Source organism: Passer montanus, unplaced genomic scaffold (genome assembly GCF_014805655.1).
Source record: "Passer montanus isolate IOZ18808 unplaced genomic scaffold, ASM1480565v1 scaffold98, whole genome shotgun sequence".
NCBI lineage: Eukaryota > Metazoa > Chordata > Aves > Passeriformes > Passeridae > Passer > Passer montanus.
The window spans coordinates 573423-586675 of NW_024375256.1; the positions used below are offsets into that span (position 1 = coordinate 573423).

Genomic DNA, 13253 nt, shown 5'->3' on the forward strand with positions numbered 1-13253 from the left:
TGGGTTTCGCAGTGGTTGGCACAGCCCTGCTGCAGCCAGGGGGATGGCGACGTGTCTCACGCCCCGGGCTGGCACTGAAACCTGGGAGAGGCACTTTCAAGAAGCTCCTGCATTTCTGACTAGCACAGGAGAGCAGCTGGACACCTGTCTGTGGCAGTCCCCTACATCGGGGGAGGGGGTGTATGCACGGGCTGCAAGGAGGTGGTTCTTAGGTGGGGGGAGAGGGAGCGCTGGAAGGCATCTCATTTCTCAGCATCACTGAGGAGTCAAACCCCCACCTTGCATTAAAATGAAAATACTCTGTGAATTTTTAAAGCTGAACCCCTCTACAGCTCTTCATCTCCCCATAATTCCTCCACCCCATTATATCAGATCTGCAATAGTCTCAACAGCTCTCATGATTTTGTTCCATGTTCTTCTAAAATAGGAAACAAAGAAACAGCATATGATATTAGAAAACTTCACAGCAGAACAGATAAGATGCAGGAAGGGAATAATGCAGTCAAATAAGCTTTCCATTATTAACAACTGTGCCCCGAGGTCTACGGGCATAGTCCCAAAACCTAAATTATCTTAAATCATGAGGTTACCAATAAAGACAGCTCGGGACAGCAGAAGGGGTCTGTGATTTCAGGGGTTTTGCAGACCACATATATATGATTAACATTTCTGTGCTACGGTTTATTACTTCATTATAATATTTTCCATCACAAATGAATAGGTAAAACACCTGGCTATTAAATATAAACCTATCCCTCAGGATGATCAGATTATCACTTGAATTTAAAATCTTTCTGAATTTTTAATAATGCATAACAAATAAGATTATTTATGCACTTTCTTGGCTTTGCTTGCAGGGCCCATGGTGACGTGCAGCCGTCTCTCCTGAAATCCAGGTCTGGGGGGACACGCTCCCTGCTCCCCCTCTCCACTGCACCCAGCTGTGCCCCAGGTCCCCGCAGTCGGGGTTCGGGGTCCGGGGAGCCCGCGGCGCTGCCCCGCGGAGCCGCCCGCAGGCGGCAGCTGAGGAATCGCGCAGCCTGACGGAAAGTCAAGTGGAGGCCTGGCTGTCTGAAACCTCTTCAATAGATCTGTAGTCTGGACTTGAACCCTGCCCTCTCACCTCGGGGTCCCATATTTCTTCCCCCACCCCCGCGCCGTCGGCGGCGAGGGGCCGCGAGTGACCCCGGCACCGCCAGCGAGGGGGGAGCGCCGGGGGAGCGGGGTCCCCGACTTCCTCACAGGTAATTAAGGGACCGTTCTCAAGGTTGCACGGGCAGAAGACAATTGGGCCTAATGAAGCATCGATCGCTGACACTGACCCGCGGCGCGGTCCCTGCCGGGGGCGCGGCCCGGCCCGGCGTGCGCGGCCACCTGCGGCCGCCCGGGCGGGACAGCGGCGCTCCTCGGGCAGCGGAGCGGGCTCCTGGCGGCTCCTGCTTGTTTGTTTTCTTTGGGATGAGCCTTGCTCGTCGTTCCCGTTCTAACCTCGCCAATGAGCGCCGGCGGGGCTGGATGCATGAGGTCAGTTATGGAGATGCAGGAAATTACTGAGGATTGGCAGGGTTGGTTTTGTCAATTTGTAAGCAAAACCCTGTGTTATTGCCGGGTTTTCATCTTTTCATCACTGTCAGCCTGTGCTGGCACATGAGAACTAAAAGTAAAATTGTCTCAAAGGCTGCTGGAAAATTAATGGTGGAGGATTAAGAATATTTTTGTGTAAAATAAAAATAGGAAGCAGGTACTTACATTAAAAAAATAAAGCCAATTAAGCCCCCTGGAAGTGCTGACACATCCAGCTCGCCACTCGCCCTACCCAGGCATCTGCTCCTTGGCTCCAAAGCCAGGCAGCTCGGCAGCATCGCGTTCCTGGGCTCCCCAACCTGCCCTCGCCTCACCCAGCCCCTTTCTTCTGGCCCAAATGTTTGCATTTGTAGGACATCTGAATGGTAATAAAAGGGCCAGGAAATGATAGTTGTGCCAAGTAAATTGGGGTGAATGCTGGGGGAGGGGAGGCCGGATCGATTGTGAAACAACTTGCGCATTATCCAGGAAGGATTTGCTCACGGTCCTGCGCTGCTCCGCGTAGAGAGGCCCCCACTCAACAATAGCGTGTCCCCTTAGAGCAGGAAACACAAAGGGAATTTGCTCTGATTCAATCCACACAGTGAGGCCCCTCTGGGGCTAAAGAGGGTCACTTTTACCCTGGCTAAAAATAAAGAAAAAAGATTTTTTTTTCCCTCTCTAACACACATACACACACACACATGCACACGATCCGGCTGAGGAAAGCAGCCCACCTCCACTCAACCAGATGCTCAAAAATCATGAGCTGCCTCTCATTTTTCCATTTAGACTTTAGAATTTATCAGAATTTACTTTAAAAAAATTTAAACAAGTAGAACATGATCAAAGAGCAGCAAAGCGGCCTCTTCCTTTTATTCCATTTCCTTGTCTAACAAGTGCTTTACCCGGGGACTGCTGCAGCACCAGCCCCTAATAACAAAGGAGGTGACACTGTGAGGGCACAGAACTGTAAACTGAATTTTGAAAGCCACAAGAGAGCCCGGATATCAAGGTTGTGCTGTATTCAGATATATTTGTTTTCTAATACTTTGCCTTTCTTGTTCTGCTTCTAATCCCAAATTCCTCCATCAAGCACAGGTCAGTAACGACGCAGCAATTGTGTGCAACACCTGCTGAAATTATACACAACAACAAGTTTTCCCTAAAAATCGCTAAAATGTAGCTCAGCAGATTCTATCTGCATTCATTCGGCAGAACAACAAGATATTGGTGAGGACAAACTCCACATAAAGCAGCGCCGAGCCCCCTGAGTTGGTGGAGCTCAGCCCAAACAATGGCCGCTTCCCATTCACCTTTCCCCGGCTTTTCAAAAGAACATCCCAGAAACACAAAGCAGCAGCGGGAAATGGCAATTTTATGAATCCTAATCAATCAAAGGGCTTATTAACTCAATGTGAAGCCAGATTAAAATCTTTAATTATAAATCGTGCTAAAAGGAAAAACAAAATGTACTTATGGTACATTGAAAATTCCGGATATTAACATAGTTGCCATTATCTCTCGCAATATTAAATTTCCCCTCCCTGCCCTGCAACATGCTCACCTTTTTCTGTTCCTAAAGAACAGAACTGCAGAGCAAACTCATTTTTCTCCTTCCCAGCCTTATTAAAATGTATTCGTGCTGCCCGCACCGGGCTTGCGGCGCGGGGCTGCGGGAGCCCCTGGCTGGAGGGAGCGCTGTTTGTGGGCCGGGCCGGGCAGGAGCCCGGCTGCGTTTTTGGGTCACGGCGCCGGGCGAGGCGCTGGCAGCGGGGCGGGACCGGCAGCGCTGCCCCGCAGCCCCGAGGGGCCTGGGCTGCGCGGGGCCACCAGGCCGGCGCTGGGAAATGACCACGGCAAATGGAATCGCGGCCCGAGCGGAGGGGGAGGGACGGCGGGGAGCGAGCCGCATGTTTTATTTATTTATTCGCTGGAAGTCACGGCCGGCCCATTGTGTCGCTGTCCGCGGCGGTCCCGGCCCGCCTGGCAGCCCGGGGGCACGGCCGCCCTCCCCAGCGCTCGGATTTGCACGGCAAAGGCTCCGTCCCTGCGAGCCGGGCTCTGCCGAGCCGGGCTCTGCCCCCGGCCTGAGCACCGTGCTCCCTGCGCTGCCCTGCCAGCAGCTTCCCTCGCACCCCGGCCTCGTGCCCATCCCCTCCGTGCTGCTGCATTTCGAATTAAGGGTTTTTTTCCCCTCCACAAAATTAGTTTTTCAAAGGAGAGTGGTATTTCTTTTAGAAAAACATCCTACAGGACCCACTCAGATTGTGATTCTAGGTCATGTTTTACACAGAATTCCTATCTTCTTTTCTCTTGATGCACTCTTTCCCTGGGATTTATTCCTGAAGCACTCCCCAAAGGAAAAGCACCTTTGCTGAATTGAGATTTTTCAAATTTGCTGTCACTTTTGGAACTATAATTGAAATCCCAAATCATGTTTCCCTTCTGTAGAACTTCAGAAAACACAGCTGGTGAATTTGAAATACAGTTTTAACTTGAAAAAAATGGGAACTTAATTTTATATTTTACAAATGACTGGTTGTCTCCAAAACGTTCACAAAAGGGGATTTCACATCTCGGGAAGGGAATCACTGTCTCTGCCCTGCAGTTGCTGCCTGACAGTTCTGCACCCTGTCCCGAATTCCCTCTGCTGCCCCCAGTGCCACGATTCCCGGTCCAGCTATTCCCAAACCCACCCAGGCAGGGTCGTGTCCCAGCACACTCCTCGGGCAGGTAAATCATCCCTCCTGCTGCTTTCCACAGCAGGAACACACCTGTCTGCAAATCCTGCCCAGCAACACACATGGAAGAGTCAGAGGACACAGAAAAGAGAGTTTTAAGTCCAAACCCCATCTGGGAGTGACCCTGTCTGTGCTCAGCTGTGGCCTGGCGTTCCCCTTGCTCGCACACTTTGCACACGCGTTCCTGCACGGAGCGTTTCTGCTGCGGCCTGCGCCCGCAGCAAGGAGCTCACCTGGCTGTGCAGGACTGTGCCAGCTTCAGTGCCAGGGCTGAGGTGCCCCACACCCCCGGTGTGCCCAGCCCCACCACGCACCCCGGCTCCCATCCTGCCCTCCCCAGCCCCCGCCTTCAGGAAATTCAGAAAAGATCCTTTGTGCCCAACTCGGGTTTCATTTCATTGCTTTTAAATTTGTTCAGCTTGACTTTTGACACTTCAGAGGCTTAAGCCTTCTTTAAGTACAACAATATAATAAATATTTGTGTTGCCAAACGAAAAGTGGATCCGTTGTTAGTGTTAGGGAAAGCAGGATCTCTTTCTCATTCGTTTGGTATAAATAATTCACACAACTATGTGCATTTTATAAACATCATCTTTAGGAAACTGATACTATCAAACATTTTCAAGACAACACTCAGCAGCATATAAATATGCACAAAGTATTTACTACAGCGGATCTGAAACTAAACAAAAAAATTGTTAATGAAAGCAGAAAAATAACGATATTTTATGTAAATAATTATGTTAATACAAAGTGTTTTCAGACTTATTTATACAAATTAGTCATCTGAATGACAAAAAGCTTTGACAAACTACAAACACCTATCAAAAATCATATTATTTGGCTCGTTTTCCTTGCAATTTCCATCTTTGGCTTGCCTTGGAAAAGCAGATTTAGAGCCTCCCCTGCTCTCTGTCAGTACAGTCGGAACAATCCCAGTCAAAGGCATTTTCTTTACTTAGATATTAAAAAGAAATGTTTTTTTTCCTTCAAAATATTTTAAGAAATTCTGCTCTTTTAAAAATGAAAAAATTAAACAATGGAAATCTATTTTAATACAAAATTATTTCCCCAAAAATATTAATGTGCAATATGCTTGGTTCAATTAGGAAAAAAAACCCAAAACATATTTTCTGGTAACAATTTGATATGTAGAAAACATCTTTCCATTTTCCAACATAAAGCACTTTAAAATCATCCAGGAAAGAAACGATATATTTAAGATGAATATGAAAAACCTGTCCACAAACTACCCACAGCTCCACAGCTGCATTTTCTGCACTTTTTGTTAGCAATCTAATTTTAGGATTTAAGTATTCCCGGCTTGTTGATGGAATGAGATTTTCTTGCATTGTTAGACATGCCAGTTTGGAATAAAACTCAGCGATGAATTCACAGCCTGCAGTTCCCCCCAGCCCTGCTCGGGGCCCGTGGCTGTTCCGAATTCGCGCAGAATTGCGCAGAGTTCCCGAGCGCAGCCGCCCGGCGCGCCCCGGCCGCTCGGCGGCAGGCCCGGGGTGCGGAGGCGTTGCGGCGGTTCCGAGCCATTTGCTGCGCACTGATCGGGCCCGGGGCCGCCCCGGGCCGGCCACGGCCGCGCCATCGATCGGCCCCTCCCGCCCGGGGCCGCGCTCGGGGCAGCTCCCCCCGGAGCCCGGCCCGGCCGAGGGAGCCTCTATTGAGTCGTGATCCGAGCGGTGCTCATTGAGGGAAACGGCTATTGGCGTCCCCATCAGCCGAGACACCCCGCGCGAGCTTAAACAAGTCCGCTCGCTTAATGGCAGGCCCCCGGGGACACGCTCAGCCCCTCCGCTGACCATTAGACCCCTTGATGGAGTGGACAATAAACCTGACAGGACAGGCTGGACACTGCTCTCGAGCGCGTCTGCGCCGACCGCACCAGGGGACTGTTCTCTGCTGCTGCCCACGGTCTGCCCCTGGGCCACCTCCATCCCTGCCCCCGGTCCCTGCTCCATCCCTGTCCCCGGTCCCTGCTCCATTCCCTGCTTCAGCGACACAGTAAACCCGCAGCAGCAGCAGCTCCCCGGTCCCTGCTCCATTCCCTGCTCCATCCCTGCCCTCGGTCCCTGCTCCATCCCTGATCCATCCCTGCCCATGGTTCCTGATCCATCCCTGCCCTCGGTCCCTGCTCCATCCCTGCTCCATCCCTGCCCCCGGTCCCTGCTCCATCCCTGCCCCCGGTCCCCGCTCCAGAGCCCACCACCAGCAGCCCGTGCTGTCCCTGTCACAGCAGGCACTGCCCACACCTGCAGCAGGCACATGGGGACACCAGAGCCTTCCAGCCACCACCACTGCAAAGGCAACTGGGGAACGTCCCCTAAAAACAGCCCAGCCAAAATGCCAGAAAAGAAAATAATCAAAAGGGAAAAATAACAAAACACACCACTTTTCCTGATCCAGAGAACAATTCTTGGGAGAAGAAATCAAGTTTCAAAGTATTGATTCTGCATTCATCAGCCAAAACAAAAAAAAATTACCAGAAAAGTCAACCTTAGCTGTTTTCTGATAAAGTATTGATAATTGCATTTATATTATTTAAAGAAATTATATCTATTCTTTTGTTGTTGTTGTATGTGATCTTATTAGTATTTACTTTCTTAAGCTTCTGCCAGTAAAAAGGGCCCTGGGTTTGACAGCAAATTTTCTAGTATTTGGAAGCTTTTATCCCAATTTTAACACCTTATCTCTTTTTCTCTAGAGAATTAAATGATACTGCATTAAACCTGAAAATTATATAGAATTTTAAACAGTCCACACAAGTGGGGAACTGACAGGCCATTGAACAGCTCTACTGAAAATAAACTTCCTCCTAAAAATTTAGGGGTTTACACATAATATAGGAGTATATCTATATTTACACATATATATGAGCATACGTACACAGCAATTTTACAATAGCTAAATAATTTGTCCAAAATTAATTTAAATAAAATCTACTACTTAATATTAAATACTTTATTAATAAAGAAATCACGGAGATTTTCTTTTAACCTAATAGTCAACAAAAAACAACACAGCCAAAGAGTATGTAAGTATAATCCAGATTATTCCGATCTGATTTGTATTTTCAGTTCAACCTTAAAAGCTTTTAACAAAAGAAACATCCTTTTTGGCATAATGCATTGTCTAAGCTGCAGAACATGCTCAGATTTCAAGACATATTTATAAAAAGCCATTGAAAAAGCCTCAACAATTTTGTGACACGTTTCTGAGTGACTCAGTTAATGCTGTGTTCGGATGAATCCAGCAACAAGCGGGTTTGTTCCTACCCCCAGGTAATGGCTTTTGCTCAATGAGTCAGAATTTTTTTAAATACATATTTACATCGTTTATAATTTTTCATTGTGATTAAAACAATCCATAAAAATTAAGAAGAATGCCAACTTCTATTTTTGCCTGGAGGACCTGTTACTTTAAAACACCAGGAACAGTCCGGAATTCTCCGGCAGTGCATGCTCGCGGGCCCGAGGGCACGTGGGCTCTAGGTAAGGAATAATTTAGTTCATCAGAAGGTGAAAAGAAAAAACGGAGCAGGGCAAACCAGAGTCCTGGTTTTGCAGAAAGCCTGCTCCCCCAGTTAACGCGAGGGCGGCCGTGGGTCCCGGCGGTCCCGGTGGCAGAGGGGAGCCGGCTCCGCTGCCCGCGGCCGCACCCCGGCCGCTCTCGGTGCTCCCTCCCCTCACCTTCCCCTGCATTTCCATTTCAAGCAGCTGCGCAGGGGTCGCTGCACGGATCAATTTCCACATCGAATATTGAGGAACACACCGATGTATATTTTATATAAATATTTTCATTTAGGAGGAGCAGAGCAGGCCTTTTGAAACGAGGGACACAGAAGCTCGTCACTGACGCTCCGGGCGCCTTCCCCTTTGGATCGCCAGAGGTTTTGTGGAAATTCCCAACTCTGCGTCATTCCCTCAGCTCACTGCCTTCCTCATGAAGCCTCTCCTGCCCTGGCAGTGGCCCGTGGGTGGCTTGTGGAAGGTGCCACCTCCCGCAGGACCCTGTGGTGCTGCCCCTGCAGAGCCAACCCAAAGCACGGAGCACCTGAGCCATGGGGAAGCAGCAGGAAAGGGTCTGAACCCAGCGCCCAATGTCATCATTTTGTGGGAGTAGCAGAATGTCAGGGGCAGAGCAGGACTGTGGCCACGCTGGGGCCTGTGCAGACGCGAGCGGTGCTCCTGCTGCCCGCCTGGCACAGCGGGGCCCGTTCCTGCTGGGCAGCCCCCAGCGCAGCATTCGCACGCTCCCGGAGCTCGGAGCCCCTGGACGCTGGCCAGGGAGGGGCTGCAGCACCAACGCCAGCCTTGTGCATGCACAAAGCCCTGCCCTGACGGGGCTCTGTCACACTGGCCGCAGGGGGAGGAGCAGAAAACTCCAAACTTCACCAGACAGAACAGACCTTTGACCCCCGAACCTACACAGCAATTACATTCCAACAATCACTGAGGTCTCCCCGTGACAGTCAGTTTATATACTATAAAACAGCTAGAACCTTGGGAAAAGATACCGTGAAAACAGAAGGATTTTAAAAAATATTTCAAACCACTTCATTTAGAAGGAGCACAAAGGAAAAATGATTCTAAGTATGAAGTAAAACCCCAAAGGTTGCATCCCCACGATCTCAATTTCCATGTCCACCTGACTGTTAAGCCCGTCCCTGCACAGCACAGCTCAGCCCTGTGAAACACCCTCCAGCCAGTTCTGCTCCTGTACCTGCCCCACACCCGTTACCTGTACGCTGCACCTGGTGGGAATCTCCGCACTGCCCATGCTTCACAGGATTCTTCCCCCCCTTTCCTATCTTTTCATGTGGTGTCCAAAATCCTATGTGACCGCTCCATTGTTTTTAATTGCAAATTTCCTTAAACAGCGTAAACCTTGTTTGTTTGTTCCTTTCCCATTTTATCTTTTGCAAATCACCTGCGTGTTCCTCTGTGCTCATTTTTGCCAGACACTTCTGTGCTAACCAGCAAGGTCACTGCAGAACCTGTATTGATTTTCCTCCCAAATATCCAAGTGCACAAATACCGATTTTACCAAGGGTTCAGAAGTGGTCCCCGAGAGCCAATGCAAACACACCCAACACAGCGCAGAGCCCTCAGAACACGGAGTCACAAACGGCTCATGCAGGTTCCCGTGGAACAAAAAGGGCTGACCTTTTCTTGGCTGAGTGGGAGCTGTGCCTGAGACTGGCACTGGGGCACAGACTGGGAGTGCCACCGCGTCATTTATCCCGCCGCTGTGTTCAAACACAAAATATTTTGCTTGGCTGATTGATCGTAACAGTCAAACACACCTTCCACTGTTTTAACCCAGAGAGATTCCCTGTCCTTACTGTGAATATATCCAGTGTAAATTTTCCAAACGTATCAACCCAAACTGGAATCTTTTCTCAACCACGATAAATATCTGCAATCTCCCTCCACTGCGGGGAGCCCGTGGGGCTGAGCCTGGCCTGACCCCATTTCTGTTCCCCACAGAGTTTAAACACCAGGCCTGAAGCTCACCAGAAAAATGCCCGACTTGGGCAGGAATTTAATATTGGCAACTTCTTTTATTTCTTCCTGAGAATGACCAAATCCTCCAAAGGCCAAGTAAGGACCAGCTCTCCCTCTGAGACCAGAAGCAACATAAATTCACAGGTAAAACCAGATTTTCTTTTTTCTTAGCTTGGTCACCACTAGCTACTGAAACATTTCAATCAGGATTACTAAGAAAAGCCCAAACAACAGCCTGGATGGCAAGAAAAAGGGATCAATGTGGGACTGTGCCTCAGACACACATTTATAAGAAGCCAACTTTGCATTGTTGTACCAGATGCAGTCCCAGGGAAAAATGTATGCAGGCAACAGGGAGTTAAGTAAATAATTTTTTTCTTTTCTTTGTCGATGTGTTTAGTTCTCTTCCTGCCAAGACTCATTTCACTCTGCTATCTAGTGAGAGACACATATGGTGCAGTGAAATTGCCATCCAAGAAAGCATGTCCCAGCCTGTTGAGACATCATCAAATAAGATTAAAGCAAAGTAAAAATAAAAAGATAGAACGATTTTTTTTTCTTTTTCTTGTACAGAGAACATCTGATGAAAGTCACCGAGGTACTTGAATGCTTCTAAAGGTTTTGCAACCATTTCTTTACTTTGCCTGGTTAAGAAAAAGGCAGAAATAACAAGCCAGTATCTCCTTTTTCTTCTTCAAGTTAGTAAAAAAATGTGTTTCATAATCAACTTGATGTATGTGAATAAAATACCATATTGCCTTCTCTGCTTCTGAGAAAACAGCACTTGAATGCACAGAAATACCCCAGACCTTCTGCACTGATGGCCTCTCCACCAGCGTCTCTTGAGTTCTGTGTGCAAGAATTGGGCCAGGACAAAATAATCTGGCTACTAATCTCCCAGTTGGTCCTCGAGCACTCCCTCCAACCCAGAATGTCCTATGTTCTATGACTGCAGCCCACAGAAAGGCCCAAGTTACCTCCCAACCAGCATATGCAGGTGTCTCTGCCTAACTGCTACATTACATTAAATTCATTCAGCAATCCAAGCTGCAGGATTTAAATACGTGTGAAACTGCTGCCTGTTTTCCTTACACAGGGACACTGCAGGAAGGTGACTTTACAGGTTCTTTCCCTATAAGGTCCTTTCAGTTCCCACATTAAAAAAAGGACTGGGTACAGAAACCCCAGCACATCACCACTTGCTCTTGCACGTGGTACTTGCTGACATCCTGCAGGACCACGGTGGAACTGTTGTAGCAACAAGAATCACCGAGAAGCAACTTGGCAGCTCCTCTCTACCACTCTGAATTCAGGCTCCAGAAATATTCCACTTCCCACCAGGAAAGCATCAGCAAACACAACACATACAGTATGTTCCGTACTCTAAGTAAATAAACGGGAGGCTGCTCAAAGCCAAAACAATTTCCCATGGGAGAGGAGGAAGCCCAAATCAAATTTCCATTGTTGATCCTGAGAGAAGTTCAGGGGAGCTTCTTAACCACACAGAATAATGTGCAAAATGGGTCCAGCTTCAGAAACAAGACATATTTTGGGTATTTCTCTGCCAATCTCCCCAGTTAGAACTGCATTTCCAGTCTTGTTTCCAAGCCATCACTGGACTGCAGGAAAGCAACAATGCATCAGTAGCAGAGATTATCCCTGGCCTTAATAAGCTGTTGTTGGCTTTCATAACAACTGCAGCCTAGGCCGAGTCACACCGAGCTCAAAGACAATCTTACCAATAGCCTGGAGCAAGGATTATAGAAACAAGAATCCAAGGGGGGGGGTAGGAGGGAGCAAAAATCCCAAGAAACAGGGGCTAATGTAAAATCGTTTACATATTAACCTTCTTCCCTTCTGACAGTGGTCAAGTTCTGATTCAAAATACAAATTATCTCCAATTACTTCAAAAGAGGCAGTCACAGAGCTGTCACTTAACCTTCACCATCTGTTTGGCTCAAAAGCAAGCTGTACAGCCTGCCACTTTGACCTCATCTTTCTCTTTCCACACTGGACAGGCACCAAAAGAAGAGAAGATGGTTTATTGTTCTCCCGAGAAAACCCGGGGGCTCAGGGTGCCGGAGGGAAGGGCAGCGCTCAGGAGGTGACTTAATTTAACTCTTCATGGGGATTTGTTTGGGGAGGATGAGTTTGCAAACCTTCCTTGCTCCTCCTGCCAGCTCTCCCCAGAGAGGGGGTTTGTTTAAGAGTGGAGCCTCTCTGAAGAGCAGCGCCTGTGAAACAACCCAGTGGGGGAAAGGCACGCGCTGACTCACGATGGAGTTTGGCTTAGGGACTTCTCTGCATCCAGTAGCCAGATGTACACAGAAAAGTATCAGCTATTTAAGATGTCAAAGGGGAAATAAATCCTGGACATGAAACAGCTTTCTAGGAAAGACAGTAGGACAAAGCATTGGGGGGAAAAAACCCAAAAACCCCAAACAAACCAACAGAACCCCAAAGAGAAAAACAAAAGATGGTGCATGGTCTGGGAAAGCACAGCTTAAAAGTCTTAAATATGATCTCACTGTAAGATAAATCAGAGTTACCACGACTCTCAGCTGCACAGATCCAGCCAAGGCTTCTCCCAAGCTGCTCATTAACCATTGCAAATTCCAGCCCCTCTTCTGGCTCTGGGGGAAGGCAGGAGCGGAGCTCGAACTCACCCTGGAGCAGTGGCAGTGCGAAGGACCCAGGACAAATCCCCCCGCGGGGTGGCAGGAGCTCGAGGCGCAGAAGCACAACCTACAGCGCAGAGGTGTTGGGAATACAACAAATCTGTTGGGGAAAAGAGATTCCAGAGGGGCTGGAAGGCACAATAATAGGGTGCAAATTTCTGAATGCCTCATGCTTTATGGGCAGCTTCTAATGCTTCTGCCGAGAAACATTACAGCATTTCCATTGGCTCTGATCTTTATTTTTAGTTTTATTACCCACTGCATAACAGGTTTCTTCTAGAGAGAAAGAAAGAAAGCAGATCCCTCTGTAAACAGGAGCAACTCCTGAACATTTCACATTGCCGTGGTTCAGCACGAGGATAATTCCACACGCGAACGCAGCTCTGAGAACAAACATCTCTGTCGCTGACACTCCTGGCATCACTGGGCATGGGGAGGGAAGCCCCTTTCTTGTCACACCGTATTTAACCCAAGAAACACACACCACAATGCACACGAGCTGCAAAGTTCCCACTTGCAGAGCAGATGGTAACAAGTCAATTAAACCCGCAGCGCTGGGCACCGCTGATAGCGGCACGAAGCCCTGAGCATTCCGGTCGGTGGGAGAAAGAAAAGGGCTGCAAAAGGTGCTGAAGCTCATGAGCTTAGACAAACAGCTCTGACTTCCTAGAATCCAAATTCCTTTGTTACCTTTCTAAGAAGGCAGACAGAATATTGAACTTGGTTTGCAGCTCAGAGGAGGCAGG

At 48.4% G+C, this 13253-nt stretch overlaps 1 protein-coding gene across 1 annotated transcript in view; it reads right to left on the bottom strand.

The window, feature by feature from the left end:
* ZFHX3 (zinc finger homeobox 3) overlaps positions 1 to 13253 on the bottom strand; it is a 382420-nt gene that overhangs the window by 260438 nt on the left and 108729 nt on the right. The window lies entirely within an intron of this gene.